Here is a 27,248-nt window from a genome sequence, read left to right on the forward strand (position 1 = left end):
CCACAGCCGCCTCAGCGCTGCCGCCCGCCGCTCCCGCGCTCGCGAGACCCGCCCCCGAGCGTGCGTGCGGATAGCGCCAGGGCCCGAGAGCCAGGCAGCCCTCCGGCGGGGGGAAGGGAGTGCGCACGCACGTGAGCCTCTGGACCACCCGGCGGCTCCCCTGTCGTGGCTGTATCCCGCTATCCCATTGGCTGCTCTCTGAACCTTTCACCTTTTACCCGGCTTTCGCCACCAATTGTCTGGTTCCTTTCATAGCGTGGAGATGTGGAGTGTGTGAGCGGCGCAGGGTGGAATTCTCGGAACGGGCTTGCGTTGCGGGCGCTGGGCGGCCTCTGTTGGTATGAGTGGGAGAGGTGGGGGAGGTGCTCTGTTTGCGTAGAGCCGGCAGCGCAGGGGGAAGGGAGGGGGAGGAGGCTGTCCCGGGCCCAGGTGAATGGAGGAACCTGACAGTTGGGGGGAGTGAGGCGGCGGGGAAATGGCGGCGGCGGCGGCGGCAGCAGCAGCAGCAGCACAATGAGACGCGGCCTGTAGTGCGGGAAAGCGCCGGGCTGGGTCCCGTCCGAGCAGGTAGGAGATGGCTGCCCGGGCTCGCCTGCCCTTAGCCCTGGGAGCTGCATGGCTGCCAAGCGCGGGTGTCGGCGCTCCCGCAGTCCCGGCGCCGCTGCCGAGCGGGCTGGGATGGCAGCAGTAGCTCCCTCCTCGCCCTCCCTCCGTCAGAGCCTGGTTAGGTCTGCCCTGCCTCTGTCCCTATCCCAGCGGGTCCCGGGGCTGCCAGCACCGGCCTCTGGGCTCGGCCTTGGCAACTTCCCGCGGGCCCCGGCGCCGGCAGGGCCCGGGCCTCGCGTGTGGGGCGGTGGCAAGGGCTGCGCTCTGGCCCCCCTCGGCTTTGTCTCCTCTGGCTCCGCGCCCTCGGGCAACCGCGCCGGAGCCACGCCGAGGCGGGCGCTCAGGGGGCTGGCACCTGGCCTTCCGGGGGGCCCTAGAGCCCTTCTGCCGTGTCGTGGTAGGCTCGGGAAAGCCGCGCAGGGTAGTAAAAGAGTTTCCACTCTGCTGTGCTCACGTTAAAGGCGGTGTAGGAAACTCGTAGCTCTTCTCTTTGCTTCCTTTCCGTCCTCTTCCAGTTTAAATGGAGGCAGTACATGAAGTGTAAAAAACATAGTGGCGGCGTGATTAAGGCAGTTCTTTCGCTGTGTGGCCTTACCTTGAAAAACAAAAGGTTACAAAGATGAAGGATTTTGCACTGGAGTTTGTTGCTGTATTAGGTAATCTAAAAATACCACGAATGAATACAGAATGGCTTGTGATACATCTGGAAAAAAGAAGTTATTTTTTGTGTATTGTCATTAACCAGATATTATTACTTTTAAAAACTGAGACTTTTAGTATATCAGTTAACTTTGTTAAAGGTCTGGAGGATGATTGGCACTTCAGATGAGCAGTTTTGAGTGTTTTTGTTGAAGAACTTCGAGTTACGTGGTGGGCTGAAGGGGTGAAGGTAGGCTGGGTGATGATAACCACATTTAGAGAAACAAAACAAAACGAGAAATCGAAACACTTTTGTAGACACTCAGTTTACACTGTTTTACACTTTTAATAAGGCATTTTGGATGCTCTGTTGAAGTGCAAACTGCATGTGTATGTTCAGCAGGTTGGGTAGTACTTGTTTTAACAGGTTGATATAGATACAAATGGAAACTGAGTTCTATTACGCCATAATTACTCTCCTAAATTCTTCCCTTAAGAGGGTCTTTCTCATTGTCTGTCTCTACAAGATGCATTGTGGTTAAATAAGCTTTGAAGATGTTACTAGGCTGGAAAATGCTTTTACATATATAATCATTGGGTTGTTATTTTATTTATTAATCCCTGGGATTAACAAAATACATGTTTATTCAGAAGTGCTGAATTTGGAATTAGCTACTGCAGTTCATGAAAGCACCTTGGTGATACAGTTCTGTGAAAGCAGCAGCTCAGTACCCAGCAGTCAAAAATTAAATAATGCTACTGTTAATGATTATGTGAGAAGAAAGTGGCATCAGTATTTCACAGTATAAATCCTTTCTAGGTCCATATGATTAATGCTAAGTACAGTTTGTATATTTTCCCTTTCTACCTCAAAAAAAAGTTGTAATAGCCTAAAAGAAAAAGAGATCAAAAATTGACTAGTGCTTTTCACCCAGGGAAAGAGGTACCAGTGGAGGGATAACAGACATTCAAAACAAAGGAGATGCTCCTTTACACCGTGTGTGACTAAAGCACCTGGTGTTGCAGCATGTTGGGAATGCCAAAAGTTTACAAGGAAGTTGAAACAATTAATTTGTAGGAAAAATCATCAGTCTGTCAAACACAGGAGGATGTTTTCAGACTCCACAAACACCATGGTGAGTGACTGGTCAGTGGAAGGTATTCCTGTTTGCTCTGCTATTATACTCCTTCATATATGTCATCTATTGGTTACTGTCAGAGGGAAGCCAAATAGATATTTCTAATTTTGCACTTCAGGAATTTGTAAAGGACTTTTTCCTGTTTTTCAGAAAAGTTAATGGATTGCACAAATTTGCTTTAGCGCAGATGGTAGTCTCAGTATCTCCACTTCATGTTCACTTTCAATATGAACAGGTTAAATGTGCACTGATCTGTAACTGAGTGCAAATTACTAGCAAAACCGAATACAAAAATGTGTATCCCTCTTCAAAGAGCAAGGACCTATTTAATAAAATGAATGTGGAGAGCTTGCAGTTGAAACACTTGATTTTGGATAAGCTGTAGAATATAAATGAGAGCAAGAGTTCACAAAGATTTTTGAAAATAATTGTATACTTCAGGGATGACAAGCATTATAGAAAGTGCTAAGACTACAGACAGGAATTTTACTTCAGGGTATGATCTGGTTGATCAGGCAGCAGATAGAAGGTCAAACAGTCTTTGCAATGGGTTGTTCCATCATTCCCTAATTCTCTGTGAGGAAACCTAAGGTGGTTTTTTTTGTGGGGTTTTGCGTTGTGTTTTTTTTGTTTGTTTTGTTGTTGTTGTTTGTTTTGTTTGGTTGGTTGGTTTGGTTTTTTTTCCCTCTGATGTGGGTGATACAAACTAGGGAGCATACTGAGCTTGATAGGTTGTTGGCAGAACAGCGAGATAGTTCTCATATCCTAATGCCTGGCGGTGTAACCACTGATCATCTGTATCCCATCACGGTCATATGTTCAACAGTAATTTCTTCTGACTGATAGCACAGAAATTTCGATTTCTCCCCGCCCCCCCCCGAAGTGGCTCCCTTTAAAGCAATTATAATTATAGTATTGTATGGAATAAGAGCTTCTCTATAATTGTGTGCAGTATGCTTTTAGAACACTCTACCCTGAAGGCTAAGAATGATTAGAGTAGAGAAGGCATGATTTTTCTTTACACCACCCAGGTGTCTTCATCCTCTAGCCTTTCATGACTTCCATATGTATTGCAATAAACCAGAAGAGCAAAAATCCTGATATATAGTAAAAACTATTTTTAGCTGAAGTTACTGCAATCTTTGGTAGGGATTTCAAGGTTTGATGTTCAGATTGTGTTGATGATTTGGGGGGATGCGGTGAATATAGAGATGTAATGAAAATAATCACTCTAAAAGACTTAATGCACAGGACAAGGCAGTGCCCACTTTAATGTATGCCATGATATTGTATTGGGTGAACTCTTGATTTTAGTAGTTCTTGCATGTGCATCTCAAATTCCTGTTATTTTTGCTCTGTATTGCAGATTGCATTAGTTAAGTAGATTTCCCCTGACATTTGTCACCTTCAAATTCGTGCAGCTTTTGGAGTCAAGAAGCAGAGAACTGAAACTACTGTCTAGGAATTTACATGCATTGTTGCACAGTTGGAGGTGTTGAAATGCCCTCAGGTGGGAAAAGAAGGAAGAGCAATATTCTCCAACTTCTTGCATAAATACACCTGAATCTAAGAAGACTTCAGTACTGTTTGACATGGCTTTTACTGAAATGCAGCCCATTAATGAATCTTGTTTCTGTTGGCACAGATGTTACTTTTCAGTCCTGGAAAAAGAACCAAAAGTGTTCTGTCTTGATCCTTGCTAAATGATCATAGTATTGTAGAAAAGCTTGGTTTCCTCTGCTCTTTTGTTCAGTACTTACGGCATTTAAGTTGGCGTGATCAGTTTCTACCCATGTTTTGCATGTTCTGTTACTCTTCATAAAGGATCAGTTCCTTTAGGTTTACTGGGTAAGTGTGCTTTTTTATCTGAGGTGCAGCAGAGTGGCTGCTGGCTTTAGGATTAGTTGCTGAAAAAAGTGATGGTCAGGTTGGGACTATTTTAGCAGGCATTGGGATTTTTTTTAAGTTTTATTTTTATTATATTTTAAATTGCCCATCAGTATCATCTTGTTTTTTCATTTATAAAGAAAAAAACCCCGCTTACTGTTATTAAAACCCAGTTTCCAGTGTCAAGTCTCCTCTTTTGGATTCTGATTCCTCATGAGTTGTCAAGCCATGTTGCATCCTTTTTCCCAGCAGAGATGCTAATAGTTAGGTAGTGGTTAAAAAAACAATCAGTCTCCTTAAACTTAAGGGTCTAGGGTTTCTTTTAATTAATTTTCTTAATATTCTGTTTATAGTTTGGAGTTTTAGACCTGCCCACTTATTGGTAGCATAAATTTCCTCCCCTTAGGAAGTGAGGGAAATGCATCTTGCTTTTTAAAGTTAATTTGTTTGACTCCGTTGAGATGATTTGGCTATGCAGATGTGTCTGGGCTTGCTAACTTTGCAATTCATGTTCTTTTGTTTGCAAAGTCTGCTTTGTTTCTGATGCAGATCAAGTTTCTTACAGCTTTCTTGCAACTGTTACTTGCTTTTTATGATGACTTTGGCTCTGTATTTTCTTGGTCAAGAAGAAATGAACAAAGCTTACATACCTAAAGATGAAGTTGCTAAGAGGTGACCTAGTGGTTAGTACATTGTCTGGGATTCAGAGGACCTGACTTCTCTCACTGATTTTTGGCAAGTTAATTTGGGGATCTCTATTTTCACCACCTCCTTTAATTCTCAAGTGCTTAAATCAAAGACTCTTTTTAGATGTTTATATTCTGTCTCTGTACATTAAGACATTGAGTTGTATTTATACTGGTTTATTAATTATGGCTTTATGAATCTATAATGTTCATTGATTGTATTTGATCATCTTTGATCAGGATATTAGTGCCTGTGATCCATTTCAAGTAAAGACTTCCAGTTTCTCACGTATGTCTGAGCAGACAGTCCTGTCTGCCTTGCTACCTTCATGGTCAATGGCTAGTAGGCTTTTGTTTTTGAAAGAGGACATAAAATAAAAAAGTGCTTAGAAATACAACTAAAAGCTTTGGCCTCTAATTTTTTCAGTGACCCACAAGCCTTTGCTATGTTTCTGCTAAAGCTAAATGCATGTATTGTAAATTTTTCTATATAAAGTTATTAAGAAGTGATATGAGGTCTGTAGAAATACCTGGGGAGTGGAGGGAAGACATGATCTTTCCCCTTTCCAGTTACTGAAGATCATCTTTCATTATTGTCTGACATAAGTTTGAACCTCTCCTGTATGCTCTATGAGTCCTCAGGAAGATAGGTGTGTAATCTTCAGTTATTCTTCTTGCTACTTACACTTTCCTGTTTCTATGAGGTAAAATAAGAGGAAAAAATGGCCCTAGGAAATGAGTGTTTTCTACCCGTTCAGTGAATAGTCAGCATGAATGGCAGAGACTGCAGGAGGAAAGTGATAGAAGCATATTACTAAGAGCCATGGGATTATCCTTCTCTTTCACATTATTTTTATAGTTCCTGTAAGCAAGGTCTGCATTTTCTGTTAGCTTATGAAAATTAAACAAATTCCTATGGACTGCCTTGCAGTTTTTTTACTACTTGTAAAAAGGGGTAGAGGAGTGTTCCATTCTTCATTGTTTCCAAAGGATATTGAACTCTGTCAGCAGTAGCTTCCTAATTTGACTTTTTTTGACACTAAAGCAGCATAGCAAGCTATAACTGATAGGACAAGAAGCAGCTGCCTGATTGTATACTTTAAAGGTTATAAATAAAAAAAAAATATACCCAGGTATTCAAGTCTGTATGCTTATATGCTGAATAGGTTGGTTGATTTGTTTACTGTGTAATCAGAAAGACCATGACTTAATGAAATCTTTTTCTGAAGAATTGTGGCTATACAGTCTACTGAAGGATTTTGAAGGATTTGAGAGGGAAGAGCTTGAGCTGTGACAGGTGACAAAGCTCTGGAGAAAGGTGTAGGTTTGATGAAGGTAATGGGCAATGTAGGCCTGCATTTTTATCTTGAAGTAGTTCATTGAGAAAAGACTGGACAAATGCCAAATACTTTCATTGGCTCCTTCAGTTTTAGAAACACATGATCAGCTTCCAGGAGAGGAGTAGTTTTCGCTATGGTAATCTTTGCATAGTTGATGCTCTGCTGTGTAGAAGTTAGGGGGCGAAATCTGCCTTGATTAATACTAAATTGCCTGGAAAATGGAGGTCTAAAGATTATGTTGCTTGAACTGAGTAGAAGGTGAGTTTTCAGTGACAAAATTTGTGACTTCTTAAAGCTGTCTACTGTCTGGTTATTATCTCAGTGGATGAAGATCTACAAGGAATTACTGGGTGATTTTCAGGCAGGTAGTGACTGTCATAATGATGAAGCAGGTGATGATTTCTGGCAAGCATTTTGAGTAGCATGCCAATAATGCTACTAATGTATACATTGACTGTCAACTATTAATCAGTTGTTAAAATCTTTTATCCATCCATTGTGTTACTGCTATCTGCTGCTACTAGGTGTTTACTTTTGCAACTTTCAAATAGTTTTGGACTACACCACAAGAAGATTTGGTATTTTCAGGTTTGTCATTAGTGTAACAGAGTTCAGCATCAGTTGGCAGTAGAGAAGAGAAACTGGTCTCTGGTTTTGAGTGATAGTCAGAACCCCTTTGAATCCAATTTGCTTGTTTTCTGTAATGTAGGCAGTCTAGTGGCTGTCAAAATGGATGACAGCTATCTTTTTATGCCAGCTCTAATGCTCATTTGATCACCATCAACTGTGCAATTCAGCTTGCAGAAAACTTGTCTAGGTCAAGAAAAAAAATCCAAAACACTTGTTAGTGTGCTGAACTACTTTTTTCCCCAAAGACTCAGACAACTGTCAAAGCTGTTTAGAGAAGGGGAGGAGCAGTGAGAGTGGGGTTACTTCATCTAGCACTAGGTTGCCATGGGATTGAATCTGCAGTCTCATAAAATCTGATCCCCAAATCCTACTTTCCACTTGATTGTCTTCTTTTATGAATATTGGTTTCTCTTCTCACCTATGAATTAAAACAGTTGTTTCATATTTTTCTTAACCTTCTACTTTTTTACCTATGGTTAATACCTGCTGTTATAAGAAGGTGTACTATTGCAGTAATCTTTTGGTTTTGTATATGAAAATCAGCTGTGGTAAATCCAGGATATGAACCAAAGCAAGGGAGGGGGAAGGAGGAGGAGAAGCTTATGGTTTGTTACGAAAATGGAATAAAAATGCAATTGGATATAACTACATTTCTTTACTATTCTGAGCTTTTAACAGCCTTTTCACAAAGGTAACAACCATCAGAGTGCAATAATCAAGATGGAACACTTAGACTCTAGCTCTTAGCTTGGGAAATTCAGTTCTGGAGTTATGCCTAGTTTAAAACCTCTCATTTTTATCTAGCAGTAATTTGTAGTCGTGACTCCATAATTAGGGAGCTGTGCAAGAAACTGCCTAAAATAAAAGTTTTCCTCTATCCAGCTTCCTGTTCTTTTGAAAATGATTGGGGTGTTTTGGGGTTTTTTTTGTTTGTTTGTTTTTTTCGTAATCATGTGTTCAAGGTCTCAGGCATACCTCTATTAGCTTTAAAAGCTATTGAAAGCAGTGCTTAGGTTTCAGTTGAGGAAGGGCAAATCACTGTCCTGATTTAAAAAAACCAAAAAAACAAAGCAAGCAACCAAAAAACCCCAAACCAACACACCACATGCCCCAAACAAAATCTGAAATAAAAACAAAGAAGAACTCTGTAGTTTATTTACCACCAGTATGGTAGAGATCTGTAATCCTTAATTTGAAATCAAAGATTCAAAGCTTAAAGACCCCACACTTCCACAACAGATGTCTTTAGATAATTATGTGGGAAGTTCAGAAGTAACAAGTTGGACTAGTTGAGAGGCAAGACTATGAAAACTTTGATTTTTCTTTTTTTTCCCCAACTTCAGCAAGATTGTGTTTCTTCCCACCCAATAAATGTGCATTCAGAACAGAACTGGGGATGGGGTTAAGGTTATGCGGATTTTCCATACTATGTGTTTTTTCCAGTAGGTGAAACTTGGTTTTATGACGATAATTGACTTAGGTTTTTTGTTAAAACATGTAACTGAAAGGTTAAGTTAAAGGTACAGTTAAGATACGTGATATCTTTGATCAGAAGTATCCAAAAAGTAAACAATGTGTCTTTCAGTGTAATGAGTTCAGCACTTAAAGTGCTGGCTAAGCTTAACACTATGAGTTTCAATTTACAGGAGCACTTCTAGGAGTATTAGTTGACAGATGTGTAATTTTCATATGAAATAATAGCCAATACTTAATTCAGGAGTATTTGCACTTGTTACTATGATACTGTCTAGAGGATTAATTAGAAATGCACAAAAGTTTAATGTAAAATATTTGTATTCAATTTAGGACAGATACAATCATGGAGATACTACTCAAAATAGTAAATCCTTCTTCCTTTTAGGCATTTGAGGTGCACAGGCTGTATCTCGGTGGTAGTTTGACATGCATTTTAGATGGCGTTTCTGCCTAGAAAGAGAAGACCTGTGTATCCCCAGGTAGTTGTATTTGTTGTTAAGCTTTATTGGTGCAAGCATTTCTGAAATTATGTGGTAAAGTGGATTAAGGAGACTAATTAAGAAACAATTTTATTCTGTGTGATTTCCTTATTCTGTTATGGTCTGTCTCTAGATATCACAAATTAGCTGGGAACAGTTGTGTCAGCATAAGACAGGGCTTGAGGCAGCATGCAGGTTGAAGGGTGAATAAGAGTGATGCTCTTGTGTGTATAGCAATGCCATATTAAATGCACATTAAGCTGTGATCTGGGAGTCTTTATCATACAGCATTTTGTCTTACTGCTGAGTGAAAGAAAAGTGGTAAAATACAAAGTGACTTTTCTGTATTTTGTCTATACCAGAGATCATATTCTTATGTGATTATTTTGGAAAAGTTTGTACAGCCAGGCACAGATTTTGATGAGCATACTTGAGAGTGCTAAAATGAAATGCCAATTTGGTGAAATTATGGCATGTTAAAACTCTGCATATACTCTGTGTTTAATCTTCTTCTGTTGGAGAGGATGTAAGGTCAGTCTTTCAGTGACAGCTTGCCCATAAAGGTTTAACACACTTTTACTTTTTCAATGAACTTCATTGCCTTAGTTGATTAGTCTTGGTTTCTCTGTGCAGCAAAGTCAAACTTTAATTACTTCAATATACCTTTAAAATTTTATTTCAAAACTGCTTTTATATTGCCAGTTTTAAAGGCCTAGACTTAATAGCCTGGGATTTGTTTTGCTTTAATTTGTTGGGTTTTTTTTCTTCCAACCATTTAGTTTTAATATGTGTTTGAAAGATGCTGAAGTACCTTGAATTGTAAATTATGCAAATGGTCAATTTTGAATGAATTACATCTAGTTATGGAGAAAAGGAAAGGGGTTTTTGAGTGTTGGAATTATATCTGTCCTTCAGCAAGTATGTCTATTCAGTCTTTAAAAAGGTGAAAGCTAGCTATGCAGTTTTCCTAGAAATACTACTTTTGATTTTTATTGTGCAAGAAAGGTATTGTTGTTCATCTGTTAACTGAAGAGAAATGAGATATTCCTTTACAGAGCTGAGAAAGAAGTGCTAAGGAAGGAATGGGAGATCATTCAGATCTCTAGTGAAAGTTAGGTAGGCATGTACTCTGCTTAAATCATTCTGAACATTATACCAATCAATTACTGCCTCTTTAGGCATCTCAGTACATCTGTTTATGCCTGCTCAAATAAGGCAGCTCATTAGCTGGTAAAATCAAATGATTAGTCAATGAAATTGAAAGCCAGTTGTATTTAAATATTTATTTTGCATAATTTAAAGTTTTAATTATTATTATAACTTTAAGATATATTTGCATTAATTGAGTTGTAAATTCTTTCCAAAGGCACCATAATAGGCATAATAAGCAGGGGAAAAATTATACTATATAATGGAATATACCAGTTAATAAGCTAAATGGTATAATTACTTGAATATTAATAATGGCTGTGACATTACCCTCCTCATTAATCAGATGCCTGTATTTGATAGTTGCAAATCAGGGTAAATAATGTCAATGTGGCAGCACTTGTTTGTAAAACTGCAGACCAAAATGCTTCTAACTGACAGAAAGGCTAGCCGTATAAGAAACCTTATATGTAAGGTTTCCCAGTATAAATCCAGATTAAATTATGGAGTGTTAATACTTTTGATCTAATCAGGCTTGCTGTATTGGGGTGTTAATGGTAATTTACCTTAAAATACTTGATTATTCCCTACTTTAAAACTCAGTTATTTGGTCTCAATTTTTTTAGTAATTTTTTTGTTTTCCTTTTTTAAGCAGAATTGTCTCAAATTTTCCAAGATTTTTATTGTGTTCATGTTTTTCTGGTTTATTTCCAGAAGCTTGCTTCTTTTCTTTGATTGTCTCATAACTAGATTGAGTTCTTTGTCATTTAAATGCTGGCAGTGTTTCTTCTGATTCTGCCTAACAGGCTACCTATTCATCAAGAGCTGCTCTGCTCTGTCCCCTTCTGTGCTGCTTTATGGATCTCTTCAGAGAGTCTGGGTTTGATTGACCTCTGGAGAACTACATAGTCAGTCTGACCTGCTGGAATTGGTCATCTGCAAGGTAATGCAAGGATAAATGAGGGAAAGAAAGTACTCCTAATTCAGTTCTCATAGCTAAGTGAAATTATTTAAAGTTTCTGCAGAGCTGCCTAGACTGGAAGAAGGATACGGCCATAACTGCGTCAGATTGTGTGTGAATCTTATTTTTCTTTTCCCAAATTCAGAATGGTGGAGATGTGTTCTTCTGCTTATCTGATTCTCCTGTCAGTTCCCAGCTCTTTTGTTTGTTTGCTTGTTTTTGGGTTTGGTCAATCACCAGGATTTCTGCAGCAAATGTACCTGCCAGGCTGTCACTTATTTTTTTGTAGGAATTGATGTATCCAGAGCAGAGGCTTAGGATACCAGCAGAAAGCAGACATGGTTCAGGCTCTGCAGTTGCAGTTGTCAGGAAGACCTCACAGAATTTGGCTGCTTTTTTTTTTTATTTATTTATTATTTTTTATTTTTTTCCCTGAAAACTCTGAAACTGTAAAACACCTCAGTTTTCCTTGATGATTGCTTGATGTTGACTGTTTAATGTTGCTGCAATCAAGCAACCTGTAAAATGACTGCTATTATACTTCTGGTAATTAGATTATATTAGTCATTGACAACTTCTGTGGAAACTACAACTGGTGTGATAAGAACAGGACAGAATTCTTTTGCTTCATATTTTTTGTTGATACTACTGTTACTTGATAGCCAATGCTGTGGAGATGGTAATTCCAGGTAAAGCAAAATACATGGTGATATTTTTAGACAAGAAATTAAAACTAGTATATTTGTGTTCTGCTGTGAAAACGCAGTTCAGGACAGATAGAATTGCAGTGTTAAGAGAATTTTAGCGTTACAAAATAAAGGAGTTTATTTCAGCTGATGGCTATGGACCAGAATCCTGTAGGTCTGTCTTTCAGTGCAATACTGTGTCACTTACTCAGTCTGAAATGGAAAGAACCGTAGGAAATTGAGTTGTGCCCAGCAGAAGAATTAATTGACAGGTGCAGTACTGTATTAATTGCTTCCAGAACCCAAGCTAATGTCAGAAACCCTCAACTGCATTGTATACAGGGATTTAACTCATTTAAAACATAATTTCTCAACCCTGAGTGGTTTTAGAGAATAATATAGAAAATGTGGATTTTTTTCAGCAGTATTCCATTACCTTTCCTTCTAACCTGCCTCAATAATAATAGAGTAATGCCATATTCAGTAAACCATGCTTTGATGTCTGGAATAGTCCTTTCATTTGCATAACTGGAGAATGCTTTTGCCTATATGCTGTGATAGCTTTCACTTCTTTCTGAGAAAAGAAGGCTAAAAAATAAACTTATCTTTGCCCCTAAGGTTTTGAAGCTTTTAGGCATATAGTATAATATCCATTCCTATATATGTAATGTGCAGAGCTAAGATGAAAAGTTGCATTGAATTGGTCTGCACTGGACTGAAGATTCATAATTGTAATGTAGACTTGGCATCAGGCAAAGATACCTATTAATATACCTAATATAATTCAGAGAAATACCTATTTTATCTTCAGTTATTCTTTTTCATCTTGCATTTGTTCTGCTACTGTGGAAGATTGACAAATGGTTAAATTGGGAGTCTGTCAGTTTTCTGGTTTGCGTTTGCACTGAAAGTGTTACTAGTTGTCCTGGGTTCAGCAGTAGCAGTCATTTTTCTCCTTCCTAGTAGCTGGTGCAGCACTGTGTTTTGACTTTTGGCCTGGGAACAGCACTGATATCCCCAAAGTTTTTAGTTGTTGCTCAGTAATGTTTAGTCTGACCAAGGACTTTGTGAGCCTCATGCTCTGCCAGGGAGGAGGGGAGGCCAGGAGGAAGCAGAGGCAGGACACCTGACCCAAACTAGCCAAAGAGATACTCCATACCACAGTGTGACATGCCCAGGATATAATAAGGAGTTACCTGGAAGGGCTAGGGCACTGCAGGCAGGGTTGGAGTAGGTATGGATTGGTGCTTGGTTGGGTGGGGGGTGAGTTATTGGTCAGCTGGTGTTGAGGTGTTGTATTCTTTCCTCTTGTTATTTCCTTTATCATTATTATTATTGGTGGTAGCAGTACTGATTTGTGTTATACCTTAGTTACTAAACTGTTCTTATATCAACCCGTGGGAGTTGCATTCTTTTTGATTCTCTTCTCTGTCCCTCCAGAAGTAGAGGGAGGGAAAGAAGGTTTGGGGGGGGAGAGTGAGTGAACGAGCTGTGTGACTTTGTTTAAACCAGGACACTAGTGCTTAGTTGCAGGTGGTGGTGGTAGGGGTTAAATTGCAACTCTTAACATGGTAGGCTGTTCTGCTGTTTGACCTTATGCTTTCATAGTTGATCAAAATGTGAAAAGCTTTTAAAGGAGAGGATAAAAAGCTTCTAAATTTAAAGTTTCTCAGTTATGTTTTAGACATCTATGATTCCACATAATGGGGAGAGGAAGCTGTTCCAGTTGAGTATTTTGGGTATGGAATATTTTTATTTTTCAAAGTCAAATCATGATTATTCTGTATTTACTCTTAAACCCAAGACTTCCATTTAAGGCAGCTGTTCAGAATAGATTTTTTTTTTTTTTTAAATCAATTAAAACTTTTTAAATTATACAGCACAAGATAAAGTCCTCAAATCTTTGCAGACTATTCCAGTTTTTCTTACCGATGTAGCTCAGGACTGAGAAGAATCAAAACAAGCATGTGTCATCATGTACTGTTACTTTTTTGCCACTTTACCTCAGGCAGGGACTTCACTCTCCCATGGCTATCTTTTCACCAGGTAAATTCTTGGATATATGTGAATCAGTTTTATTGTCATCTCAGTTGTTTTTGAAGGTCAACAGTGTTATGAATAACTGTAATAAGAAAATACTACATGAAGCTTCTGCCTTTATATTCTTAAAAATGCAGTAACTATGACTTCTTACCGGTGCATGTAGCTCAAAACTATGTAAATCTGTGCTTTATGGAGCAATATTGAAAAGTGCAAGATTGATGCATTAAAATAAATAAAAATTGTTAATTGATGTGACCTGCTGACATCTTATATTAGTTTAACTGTAAAGAATGTAAAGAAACAATAATGTTCTATTCTAAATGCATATATTTATGTGTAAGGAAACAACAGTATCTATAACATGCTGTAACTTATTAACATGATGTTCATTGTATTCAACTAGGTATGTATCATCTAAGTAGCTGCTTCTGTGCTGAGGTGTAATGCGTCACGGTATGAAAGCAGTTGTTTTCAGTTTGACTCAAATAGAGTCAAATAGAAAGCATTAAGTTAAAGGTTATTTCAGTTTTTATAAAGGGAAAATTTAAAATACCTGGAATACTTGTAAAGTGCTTCTTCGTGCAAAGTTTTTTTAGCATGGTCCATGAATGCTGCAGAATGCACCACACTTGTTAATTTGAGATTAGAGTCATGTAGATAATTAACACTGGCCGGGTTGATTCTCGACTCTTAAAACAAGAAATGAATCCACATAAAAGCCTTTTCTGATGGCTTTGCACAAGAAGTTGATTAGCCAGATGGATAAAATGCTAAGAATTTCCTTTTCTAATGGCCTTTTCTATTTTGGAATCAATTCAGATAATTTTTACAGTCAGGCACATATATTCTTGTCTTGCAATTATGTGGGAAATTCTGTCCCTCATCTTGTGTGAGAGCTCTTGCAACAATGTTTGTATTCCAGGATGGTTTTGTCTACACTTCTAGACACTCTTACATACTCTGGTGCTATGGAAGTGGCTTTCCAGTGGTTCAGTATTGGGTTGTTTGTATGTGGGTTTGGTTTGTGGGTTTTTGTGGGTTTTTTTGTTGTGTTTTTTTTTTTTGCCAATAAAATGTAAGAATTAACAAAGTATGGGGGTGTTTTGTTTTTGTTTGTCATGTCCTGTGCCTCCCTTCTCATCCTCCACTCATCCCATTATCTCTCTGTAGATTTGATTCTGTGGCATCTGAGCAGCTTTTGATGCCTTCTGGGAGCAAAAATAGTCTTTATACCACATATTTTACTGAACTTAATATTGACTTCAACCCAGCTTCACATGAAAGAAAATTCCAGTATTGTGCTGGCAACTTCTTTACAGGGGAAGAACATGTGCAGACATGTAGGGTGAGAAGCCTTTCTTTTTTGGGAAGTTAGATTAAAAGCTGCAAAGCCCAAAATGTAATTGGAGTAAATAATGTGCCAACCAGTACATAATACTTCTGTATTTTAAGGTTGCATTAGGATGAGTTAGTTTGATGCATCATTAATAATGAACACTCTTTTTTTTATTAAAAAAAAAAAAGCCTATCATTTGTATGCTGATTCTTGGGTGATACAGAAACTGATATTATGACCATCTATAGATTTGAACGCTAACTTTAGACTCGGTGGAAATTCTAGAGGGTGACTTAAAACCCAAATGTCTGCAGGTCTTGCATCATGCAATTACTGACTTCAGAGACAGCCTTTTGTAATGTAGGAATCTTGGTAATTTTGGATGTACTGGCACAGAGATAACAGAAAACTGTCGAACACCCATTCATGTTTTGGGGAACTTGACTTTATGCCACATGGAGAGAAAGGATTTATGTTTATGCAAATAATGGGATTGAAATCCCCACATGGGGTTACATTCAGGAGGCAGCTGCTGCTTTTACTTATAAGCAAGAATAATTGGTGCTTCGGAACTGTACTTGCCTCACAGCTTGCTCCCAGGTTGGGGAAAAGGGAACTCCCTGCCCTAATGTGGGCTTAATTGCCTTCCTGTTGAATGACGTAGATGCCTGAAAAGCTGGAAGCTAACCTTTAAATAAGCTAAATCACAAGCAAATAATCTGTAACCCACATAAAGGACCAAATGATAAATAAATTCACAGATATGGCCATTTATTCCTTCTTGTGATAGTGATATAATAATAGTGTAGTTACCTATATAAATTCAGATCTATAAATTTAGATCTGATTTTTTTTTTTTTGTGGGTTAATTTTCAAGCAGTAGCTTCAAAATAACCCTGAAAATGTTACATTAAAAAATTTAATTGCTGTTAAATCTGTTGTGTTTCAGTGTTCATATTTTTTTTTTATGTCCAGAGTGTAATTTTTTATTATTAATTTTTTTCTCACTTTCATAAGAGAAAGCTTAGTTCTTTGGATGCTAAGTGTATTTTGTTTGAGTTAATCTGAGGCAGTAGAGAGTTTGTATTGTGGTTTCTGACTAACTTTATTGTTTGTACCATAATAAACAAAAGAAAAATATTTTAAATATAAGGTTGCTGGGATGACACTTGGAAGAGAGGATGGGTCCTGCTTTATAGTCAGCCCTTCCACCCCCCCAGCATCTGCGACCAGCTGTAATTATAGAGACAGGATGCTAGCCCAGACGGACTTTTTCTTCGCAGTCATAATGGTAGTTTTTATGCCTTACCCTCTGCTGCAGGGATTTGATTCTTGCTGGAATTCATTTGTATTTGCAAGATGATAATTCACTTCACCATAGTTCTGTTGTGAGTTTAAGAGTCCAGTTGTGTAGATCTTCTTGTAAGATACGAACATAATTTTCAAGTTGTTAACAGTTTGAATAATGGTTTAAATGTGAACATCATTACCGAGATGGAGGGAATACTTGATTAATTTCAAATTGTAGATGTTGAAGAGCAAGAACATTGATAGTCTGTGTTTCAGGCTCAGCCTCTTGCCAGTAGTACGTCTGTAGGTCTTTTTTTAATAGCAGCAGTTAGACATTGTATTAACATGATTATTTTAAAATACTGCATTACAAAGCCTGTTGATATATTCTGTATGCTCTAGTATATTTAAGTACTTGGGGTTTGTATTAGCAAATGTTAAGTAGCAAATAGCCAAGATACTTGAAGATCTTGTCTGAGACTCGGAGAAGTAACTAACTATTGGTTAATTGCAGATTTCTGGGGCACTGGAGCTTTGTGGAAGTGAATGGTGTTTCACTTCTTGGATGCTTCTCATGATATCTTTATAAGAACTGTTTGGATTTAGGTTTTTGGTTGAGTGTTGGGTTTTGTTTCTTGCATTGTTTTGGTTTTTTTTCTGTTGCTGCTGCTTTCTTAGAATATTTGATGTGCTTATGGTGTGTCTAGTTGGATACTCCAAATGGCTCATTATCTTGGAACTCTCACCTTCCTACCTGTGAATGTTGAGCTCTTAACAGTTCTTAATAGCTGTTACTTTATTTGCTATGAAAAAGTAGGGTTACTGTTCAATAGAAGAGATTCTAGAAGCCTCATTGATTTTCCCTTTTCAGCCCTTTGCTTGCTTTTAACAAGGCCACTGGTCACTCTAGAGTAAAAAGATTTTCCTTTTTTAATGTGGTAAAAAACTCTTATGAGGTTGGACTCCAATGCTGTAGTTAGTAAGTGCTGAAGGAGTTGGTTGTTTGCTGTGGTAACCCCTGGCTGTGCCCATGGTCCTCTGGGATCCTTGGGAAGCTGCAGATGCCTGTGGTCTGCAGCGGTACATGGTCAACCCTGCCCCGCAACAGGCTTTTGTCTAAGTGGGCGCACCACTACCATTTAGATGCTAATGTGATATAAGCTTGGCGTTTTGTACTAGAACTTGACTGCATCTCAGGAATGTGGGCTGTCTGGTTTTATGTTGGCTTCAGCGTTAAAAGGGCCTACTGTAATTCATGTCTGCCAATTGATTAAAGCTGCAGTCTTCTGTTGTATGGCTTTGATGTGCCAAAGGAAATTGTTGTGGTTGGTGGAGAATTACATACTTTTTTTGGTTCTCCCAGATCTTACCTCCTCATCTGTGTGCTTTGTGTTTGCCATCTATGAGTAGGTAATAAAGTAAATTTGCTATGTGAAGCCGTATGTGGCATTAGCTTTACTGACAAGACTTGAATCTTTTCTTTCTGTTCATACTTGTTATATAGTGGGGTAACTAAGTGCTGTATTTATTGTTCATTTCTGGTTTTCTTGCAAGTACAGAGTGGAATATATTTCTCTATTTTTACTGTAGATGTGATAGTTTTCCATTCAGCTATTTTCTGGTTCAGTGGAATACATATTCTGGCTCATGTTTTAGAGGCAGTGAATAAATGAATGGGCATAACAGGAACATTTACAATAAGTTTTAATTGCTGCAGCTTAGCAATTTAATGTATTTTGTGCAGGAAAAAAGGATGTATGCATGGTGCAAACACAAATGCAAAATGCAGCTCTAGGAATAAAATTTGTGAAGGTCTGTTACGTAAATGAACTCAGTACTCATCAGATTTTCTGTGCTGTGCTCCCTACATATTCTTGTTGTAAAAGAAAACAATAGCTGTTTCTTAATTTTGTTTTCTGGAAACACATTCTTTAAAATATCTTTTTAAAATGTGCTGAATGATAATTTCTTCAAGATTTCAGTACAGTATTAGCTGAAACATGGAGGGAGCACAGGGGAGATAAACTGTAAATCTGGTTGGACTCAGCTAGCAATTACTTTAGCAGATAAAACAAAATATGCAAATATCTCCTGAGCATTTAAAGCTGATCTTGCAGACACTGCCTGTCTGTACCCAGACAAAAAAGGACATATGATAATTAGATTTTGAAGGACCATGTGCTATTGCTACAGAGCTAAATATTAAAATGCAGGAAAGCAGACTACCACATGGCACGGTTGATTTTTATGGTAGTTCATGTTAAAATGCTCTCTTCTTATATTGCCTTTTAGGTTACCTAGGGTGAAACAAAATTGCAGGCTTGGAGACTCTGGAAAAGCTCAGCATCAGCGTTTGAGGTAAAAATGAACATACTGAAGTAATCTTGGGAGTGTCCTCCTTGTTAACTTTATGGAACTGATTGGAGTAGAAGTTTTCATCAAGATTTTTGCATTTAAGTTTTCAGTATCGATTTAAAAAAAAAATTACTTAATCTCTCTTTAGGTCTGGGAAGACTCATACTTTAGGTGAATATATTGTAGAAATTTTTTATTTTAGATCTTGAACTCTGCAGGTCTGTTTAAATACGGTATTTTTGATATAAGTTGTAGTTTTATGGAATGGTTAATATAGCTATGAAATTCTTTGTCATGAATGGCCATCTTCCCTAATTTTACTTGTTTAGCTAAATGTGATTTTATGTAAATCACAATATTAATTGCACAATATTTTTACTTTTATAAAAAAAATGTGTTAATGTGCTTAGGAAGAAATGGTTGTTGCTTTTTCATGACTTTACTGTACTTATGCTTTCAAATTGAAATATTTTAAAGAAAGGACGGATTACAAATTTTTTTTTTTGTTTTTACATTTAAGTCAACTGAAATGAAAATACATGTTCGTGGAGAAAACAGTACAGTTAAACAGAACATAGTAAAATTAGATGGAGCATACTGCTACTGTCTTTCTCACAGGAACAGGTTATCATAATAACCTGTAAATATGATTAGGGAAGTAGGCTTTCGTTGCATATTTAAACTACCAAAAATTGGCTTTTAAATCACACTTTTAAATTTTTCTTTCTAATATGAAATAAAAATAATTCATGTTCAGGATGGGCTTAAATTGCTCATTTTCTGTCAGCAGGTTATAGTGTAGTCTTGACACATGTAAATGCTTATAAGCAGCTGAATCACTACAATTAACCCTGCTATTGTAGTTCCCTTTTGAAACCACTTCTGTACTTCATAAGTTTTGTTGTTGTTGTTTTTAAGAGCTGAAGCTTGCAAATTATGTGATAAATCTACAAGCTGATACCATGATGTCAAAGTGCAGTTCACGAAGCATAAACACAGAGACTGCGGAAATTAAAACGGTAAGGTTGTGCTTTCCAGTATGGGAGAAGCAGATTTTTAAGCATTGCTTCACTGCATTCTTTTATCTTCTTTTTAAAGCTTCTTCAGGACCATAGAGTAAACTAACTTCCATGTATGAGATTACAGAAATTTACCATGAATGTCTTGGAAAAGAATAATGAAAGTAGCTACTTTATATGTAGGTGGTTAGGTACAGCAGTGGCACAGATAAAAAAGATGTTTGTTTATCATGAAACACGTGCTTTGATATTTTTTATGAAGCAGAGTACTGTTAGAAAATATACTCAGTTTCTTAAAACGGGGTGTGTATGTATGTAAATATTTATTGTGGATTTTATATTCAAATGCATTTGTGTCAGTGAAATACAGTCAATTGGTGGGAAGAGAAAAAGTGGGAAGAGAAAAGAGGGGTGATACAAAGGGTTAAAATTAGAGTTACATTTATATGTTGCTCCAGATAGAAGATACAAAATAAACATTGAAGGAAGTAAATGGCAGGTAAATTGTTAAGGCCGTATAAATAGTGTGCTTCAGTTTGAAGTAGAGATTCAGTTAAAACAGGGAAAGATGCTAGCCAATTAAAGAGACATAAAACAAAAGATTGGTATGTGGTTTGAGAACATAGTAATGAACACACAGAAATGTATCTAAGTTCTCTGATCCTCACCTTGCCAGATGCTTAATGTTTTATCTTGTGTTAAGGAGGCAAAAGTAGAAGAATCTGCATAGCACCAGTTTCGCACCACTGATTAAGCAACTACATGGTTAGGACTGTTGCACTGGGCCTTATACATATCATTTTGAAAAATGAGAGCTTGTTCCAGAACCTGTTGCATGTCTGAATTTGTTAAAGGGGAAACATCCACTGTTGTAAACTGTTACTCTGAATGCCTCATGTACACTGGTTGTCACTACAGGTACGCCAGAAAACTGAATTTTATTTTCACATTTTATTTCTGTACTAGTAAATGCCGTACAGCCCACATATGTTATGCTGATATACAGTGGTATAATACACTATAGACTGTTGCAGTGTACAGCAGCACAGCTTTGTTGGTGTGAACTGTGATGTTTTGGTTCTGTTAATAAAGGTAGACTAATTGCAACTGAAACTGTTTATTAGGCTTTTGCCTCAAATGTGGGTTTGGTCGTACTAATGAGTGAACACTAAATTTAGGACTTGAGGGGTTGGGCATTTTTCTGAGTCTGTTCAGTGTCATGTTTACTCCATTTCTCTTCTGTATACAGACATTTAGGAGTTTTGACAGAAATTCCAGCTGTTAACTATACTCTATTAATTGTAGAAATGTTTCAGAAGAATCTCATTCAAATGTAGAGCCTCAGTGTAATCTTCATTTAATAATCTCTTTAATGAAACTTCTGAACAACAGAAAACAGCCTTTGCTGCTTTGGTATGCTATTAGAGACCAGTGTTCTGCTTGTGCTATTAGACTGGTTCTGTATCAGGAAAAATAGAGCAAATTCTTCTAGTTAAAGACGAATGTCCACAATGAATATTGGTGATTATGTTTAAGAATCAGCTTCCCTGGTTTCCCTTAGGGATGCTTACGTTTGAGTTTTGTAAGCATTTGTGCATTCTGTTTGCCCTTCTTGAAAGGGAACAGATCTTAAGTATGATTTTATGTTTAATAACAATATTCTAAGACCAAATATAAAAACTGTTGCTAGGCAATGCATGTGGTAAACATGTTTGAAGGATAACAGATTAGGGCCTTATGCAGCTGCATTGTACATTAAAGGTAGCATAATATTAAAGAGATTTCTCCTTCATCTTATTGACTAATACTGTTTGACAGTATTTCCTTACTTTAGACCTTCTGGGCCTAATGTTGTTGTTTACAAACTCTGAATTTTGAGTTGGGAACAGAAATCTCAATGTGCTTCAATTTTGGAATATACTAGATACCAACTCTTAAATAAAGGGGCAAAAACTCCTTCCCATGAAAATGAAACTTGTTCATTTGTTTCCAAGATGTTTGAGTTTTGGACACTTCCCCCCAAACCCTCACAGGCCCTCTCTCCTCCCCCTCCCAATAAAAGCTGTGTGTGGTTTTGTGGTTTTTTTGGGTTTTTTTTCTAAGTTCTCTGAGAGAACTGAAGTTACAGGAGTAATATTCACAAAATATGCTTGTGTGATGCTTTTAGACTATCACAGGAAAAGGCAAATACTTTTAAAAAGTACACTTTTAAAAGCAGATTTAGAAACCAGATGGTGTCTGAATCCTTGTATGTTTACCATCACTTGGGCAAAACCAATTCTTGCCACTGACTGCTTATAGTGTAAGTAGAAGTCACTTTACTGCAAACTTCTGCAGTAACTCATGCGGAACATTCTCAGTGAATACTTTCATTTTGTAAATTAACATTTACATTCATCTTCTACTCTGTGAAATGTTACAGATATGAAATAAAGTTTTCTTTCTGTTTGGTCCTCCATTACCAAAGTAATAATTTTCTGTGTTATATCTTTCAACAACTTAATATTTCATGTATCAGTTGGACATAAAACTTGTTTATAAAGAATGTGGTATTCAGACTCTTTGGGGGTTCATGTAAGAGAACATTCAAGCAGCAAGGGTTTTTTTTCTTTTTCATAGATCATGGTTTATTTGCTTTAGATTAAGTGGATTTTTATCTTTAACCCATTGAGGCTGACTTTTTTTTTTTTGCTGATGTTGAGAGTGTCTTTAGAGCATTTCTGATTTTTGTGTCACAAGGATTATATTGGGTACAAATTTACAAATCAGTGCTAGTGATGGAAGCAAATGAAATAAATTGCACATGGCAGTAATAAGTATTTTATTGTAATAGGAGATAGTTGTAGCTTTGCATTAACTTGATAATTAATATAATGCATGCACATGGTGGTGAAGACTTGAAAGATGCATCTGCAGGGCTTTAGTCTCTTCTCTGTTTACTTCAGTATCACTCCATGTTTTAAAAACAGTCCTTGGAGCAGAACTAGATCTGGGATGTCTTATTTCAGGTGAGTGCCCTGCTTGGTTTGGTTTGTATTCCTTAGTGCAGTAAACCTTGATTTTTTTTTTTTTTTTTTTTAATATATATATAGGTTTTTGGGTTTTTTTTTTGGGGGGGTGGTGGGGGTGTTTTTTGTTTTGTTGTTTTTTTTTTGCATCAGAGGACTTCTTCAACTTGGATATAATCCTGTGACTGAAAAACCTACAGTGCAGTTCCACAATTACTGTAGTCTGGAAGAAATGGCTAAGTGTTGTTGACTGTTCATTCCCAACCTTGTGCCCTTCTGAAATTAAATTCCTTAATTAGTAGAACAAGGGGTTAGTTTTAGCTTTCCAGTTCACTGTTCACATAAATATGTATTGAAGTAAGGACACAGAGTTGTGGATATTGTTCTTGAAACTATGATGAATAATGGTCATAAAACCGGACCTTTCAGTATTATTTTAGTAGAACAGGTAAGCTTGGGCACTGTGCTGTTTTATCCAGCTTCTGTAACCTAGTTTAAAACGACAGAAAGCAGGACTTACTTGCGGTGTTTCACCCTCCAAATCTGGATTCAGCAAGTTCTTACAGTTTCTTGGTCTACCAGTTTTCAAAATAGTACTGTGAATAATATGGAGCATCTTAGCAGATACGTTTATTACTCTGGCTGAGCAAGGCTACTTTGGGTTTTTCACTGCTTCTGTTTTCTCTGTCTCTCTTTCAGTTGGCTAGGTTCAGTTGACTTCTGTCCACAGATTCTGAGCACATGTACTTGTATTTCAAATGTTTTCAATTTAAAACCTGTTCTTCAAGTAGATGTGTGTTTTCCCTTTGTTATTTCTAGATGGTCCTGTACTCCTTTTCTTTTATTGAAGAGCATGGTATTTTTCCTTGCTATTGAAATAGCAACTTAGAATGATACAATTACTTCATTTTCTGGCTTACTCCTGTAATAACATTGACATTGATCTTGTCAGATCTTGTATGCTTACAATAAAAATCATACAAATGAAGGCCAGGACTGGGAAACTTCAGCATAGCAGGAAGTAACGTTGATGGTTTAGGCAGGAGAACTTTCCCTTTTTACCTGAGTTGGCATACAGTGGAAGAGGATTTAAGCTATTTTAAGTGTGTTCTGCTTTGCTTGTGCTTACTCTTCAAGGTACAAATGTGCATGTACTTCCTCCTTTGCACTCCAGAATTTTTTTTGACAGTGCTTTTTGCTTGTGCTTTAGGGCAGGTCTTTCATAAGAAGATACACAGAAACCGAAATTGTAGTATATATTGTTTCACAGCTTTTCCAGATCAAGCTGGAACCGTACATAAGTATAAATCCTCTTGCTTCTTGTGGTGGGGTAGCTAACTTGGTATCACTGTGGTGAAGTGTGTAGTAAAGGAAATGAGATTGTGAATATTAGATTCTATGCTTAGTTTTTATTAGCAGCTTTCTGAAATAAGGTTGGTTTTCTTTCCTTGATTCCTTCCTGGTGATGTGATACAGCTATTTTATATGTTTCCAAAGTTGTATTTGTGATTTGGAAAAGAAACACAGAATAGGTGGAATAATAAACAAGGAGGAGGCACTGCTGACCTGAAGTAACTTATGAAAATAAAGTAGCTGGGTTTAGATAGAGCCAATTCCTCAAGCATTCTTTTAAGTTTTACTACACAAAAGGCTTGTTCTGTTATTTTTTCCTGGTCTCTTCTAGCTTTGAGCAATTGTGACACTGAGGTCTCATTTTAAACAAAGTAAACACTAATTGTATTTCCACATGAGTTGCTATATTTAAGTAGAGAAGCAAGCCTGAGACTGTTACAGTGAAATACTGTAGTCATGATAAACACTCTGTGTTCTTCAAAGGATTTTTTTGTTTATGTTACCAATTAGTGTGGTGCTTATTGGAATATAAAAAGGGAAGCTAGATACATCAAAGGGAAGCTTCATCTATAACCTTGGTGGGGGGGGAGGGGGGAGAGCTGGGGATGACACTTTTCACTATGATTTCTCCTTTCTACCCTCCTCATACACATATGCTGTCACTTCATAGAAAAGCTTCACTTAAATTAGCAGTGCCCAAAGTTTCCAAATGCTTTCAACGAGGGGCTGGGGAAAACCGTGTATCATGCTACTGTCCTTGCCACATGACTGATTTAATCTGATTAGTCACATACTGATTAACATCGGTGTATTTTATGTGCAGATGCTCAGTAGATCAGAATGTCAAGGGTGACCATCTTTGCTGTGTGCATTTGTATAGCACATATGCAGGTTTCTTCCTGGTTGTGTCCCAAGACCCAGAGCTGTGGAATTGCAGTGGAGGAACAGCTGTGAAGGCGCTAGTTCCAAAGAGGGAGTGAACCAGAACATCTAAAGTTGTGCCAGATTTGAACACTATAAAGTTACTAGCTGAATTGTTAGAACAGAACCTGCATGTGTTTGTATGCGTTGTTTGAAATGTATAAGACCAATTTAAAAAATCTACAGGAGTCTTTTTGTATTACAACTGAACTGAACAACTGTGTTACTGATTTTATGTGTGTAGACTATGCTGTTTTCTAGTTGCAGCTAAGACAATATACTGATGCATTTCATCTGTTCAGATAATCTGGAAGACTCGATAGTTTAGGTTGCAGGACTGAAAAAGTAAATGAGAAGATTTGCACGAGTTTGGAGATTCATTCAAAAGCCACTGAAAAAAAAATGGATAAAATGTCAAGAACATTCTTTAGTGTATCTTGTGAAAATACACATTCACCCCTTTTCTTGTTTGGGTGTGGGTTTTATTGGTTTTTGTTTGTTACATTTAAATGTGCTTGTCATAAAGAAATGCTATATTTGATAGAGGGGGAAGTATATTTATTGTTAAGCCAAAGACCAAGAAGCTACAATTACTCTTTTTCATTAAGTGGTGTTTACTGGTGAATGTTTTGTCTTCAAAAGAGAAATAATTATTTATATTATAATATATAAATTTTTATATCTGACTGTTTTCTGTGAAACTGTATTACTCGTACATGAATCTGCAAAAGGAGTGATTATGTAATTCTCTTTATTTTACAAAATATGCCTGAGATGGAAAGCTAGAGAGAATCAGTTTGATCTCTTTTGTCAGTGATTCCCGTAGTTATTTAATATTAAGTTAGAGTATAAATCAGTGTTTAGACATGACCCAGTTATAATACTTATAAATGTGAATATACGATAAAGAACTAAAATGTTGTATTAGGTGAAGAATGTGGTAAATAAAATTGCATCTTAAAAAGAAATCAATACCTTTAATTGTATGGCTTTACTTGCAATCTCTCAAAGTGATTATTTCTCATAGCCATTAGTGGTTAATATTGTCTATTGGATAACTTGCACTTTTCTCAGTTTTTTTCTTTCTCACTGCACATTTGCAAAACTTAACCAACTTTTCTGTTCTGTAGAAAAGCAAGGGCGCAATAGAATGATAATCAGCTTTTCCTCACTTATGTCTAATGAGTGATCAAATTTGAAAACATTAATTTTACGCATTTCTCATTTTGAGATTGATGCAAAAATGAATATAGAGCATCTGGGAATTTTCAGGGAAACTAGATTTTGAAAATACTGCCTTGTTGAATAGGGTAAGTATTGGATTTGAACTGAGGGAATTTTCTGAAGATTTGATGCAGTACATTTGTATTCTGCTTCAGCAATATTTTTAGATTGCCAGGCTTTAGTCAGTTTCTGTGAGCAGGGTAGATATTATTCTTTTTCTAAACCTCTGTCATTCCTGACAGATGGCAAACATTTTAAGAAAAGCCCAGTGATGAGAACTTCACTGCCTTAGTAGGAAAGTGTTTTCCATAATTGTCATCAAGTTGTGAATAGTTTTGTTTGTTTATCAATAAGAATATCTTTCTGGAAATTGGTGGTTAACCTGATAAGGTTCTCTTTCTCCATTAGTCCTTATCAGAGTCGGCAGCGGTTATTTATAATTCTTCTGCCAGTCCTTAAACAGATAAGCTTATCAGGATCTGTTGATTTGAAAATGCTGAGGTTCTTGTGTAGTTCCTGTTCTTTTCCGACAGATTAGGATAAAGTTCCTGTTTGTGTGTATGTGAAGCTTTAAGTGGTCATTGGGACATTTTGACTTGAAAGAAAAATAGAAAATGTGATGCTTATGTATGCTTGTACTCTAGAAAATTAATATTTTTCTTTCCTGAAGTAAAGGTAAAACAGCTTTATTATTTAAAAAAAATCTGTTCTAAAAGATATTTTAAATGGGATTCTGTCAGAACATTAATGGAACTTCATATTGAAATATATATGTGTAAATTCAAATGCATAGAATGAATTTTGCTCTCGAAAGTACATCTTTTTCATTTCTTCGATACCTTGACGCACACATCTTTTAGTGGAAAAGTGCCTGTAAATTTCAAATTAACATTTTCTTCTAAAAATAGTATGATATTAGCACACACTGGAACTAAAAGCAAGTAGTGTCCTTTTCTTACACTAAGTTTTCTCTTCTTGCTTTATATTGTGACTATGTTTAATACTGTTCCTTTTTCTTCTT

The 27,248-nt window shown here is 37.1% G+C and overlaps 1 long non-coding RNA gene across 2 annotated transcripts; it reads left to right on the forward strand.

The window, feature by feature from the left end:
* The first annotated feature begins 434 nt into the window (after positions 1-434).
* Positions 435-25,971, forward strand: LOC136017315 (uncharacterized). Of its 2 annotated transcripts, XR_010613895.1 has the most exons (5): positions 435-567; positions 18,640-18,705; positions 19,621-19,721; positions 22,667-22,729; positions 24,906-25,971. It is a non-coding gene; the product is annotated as an uncharacterized LOC136017315 (long non-coding RNA). The 2 variants fall into 2 exon arrangements; XR_010613894.1 differs by lacking the exons at positions 22,667-22,729; positions 24,906-25,971 and adding an exon at positions 19,801-21,526.
* Positions 25,972-27,248: the final 1,277 nt, after the last annotated feature.

Source organism: Lathamus discolor, chromosome 6, assembly GCF_037157495.1.
Source record: "Lathamus discolor isolate bLatDis1 chromosome 6, bLatDis1.hap1, whole genome shotgun sequence".
Lineage (NCBI taxonomy): Eukaryota > Metazoa > Chordata > Aves > Psittaciformes > Psittacidae > Lathamus > Lathamus discolor.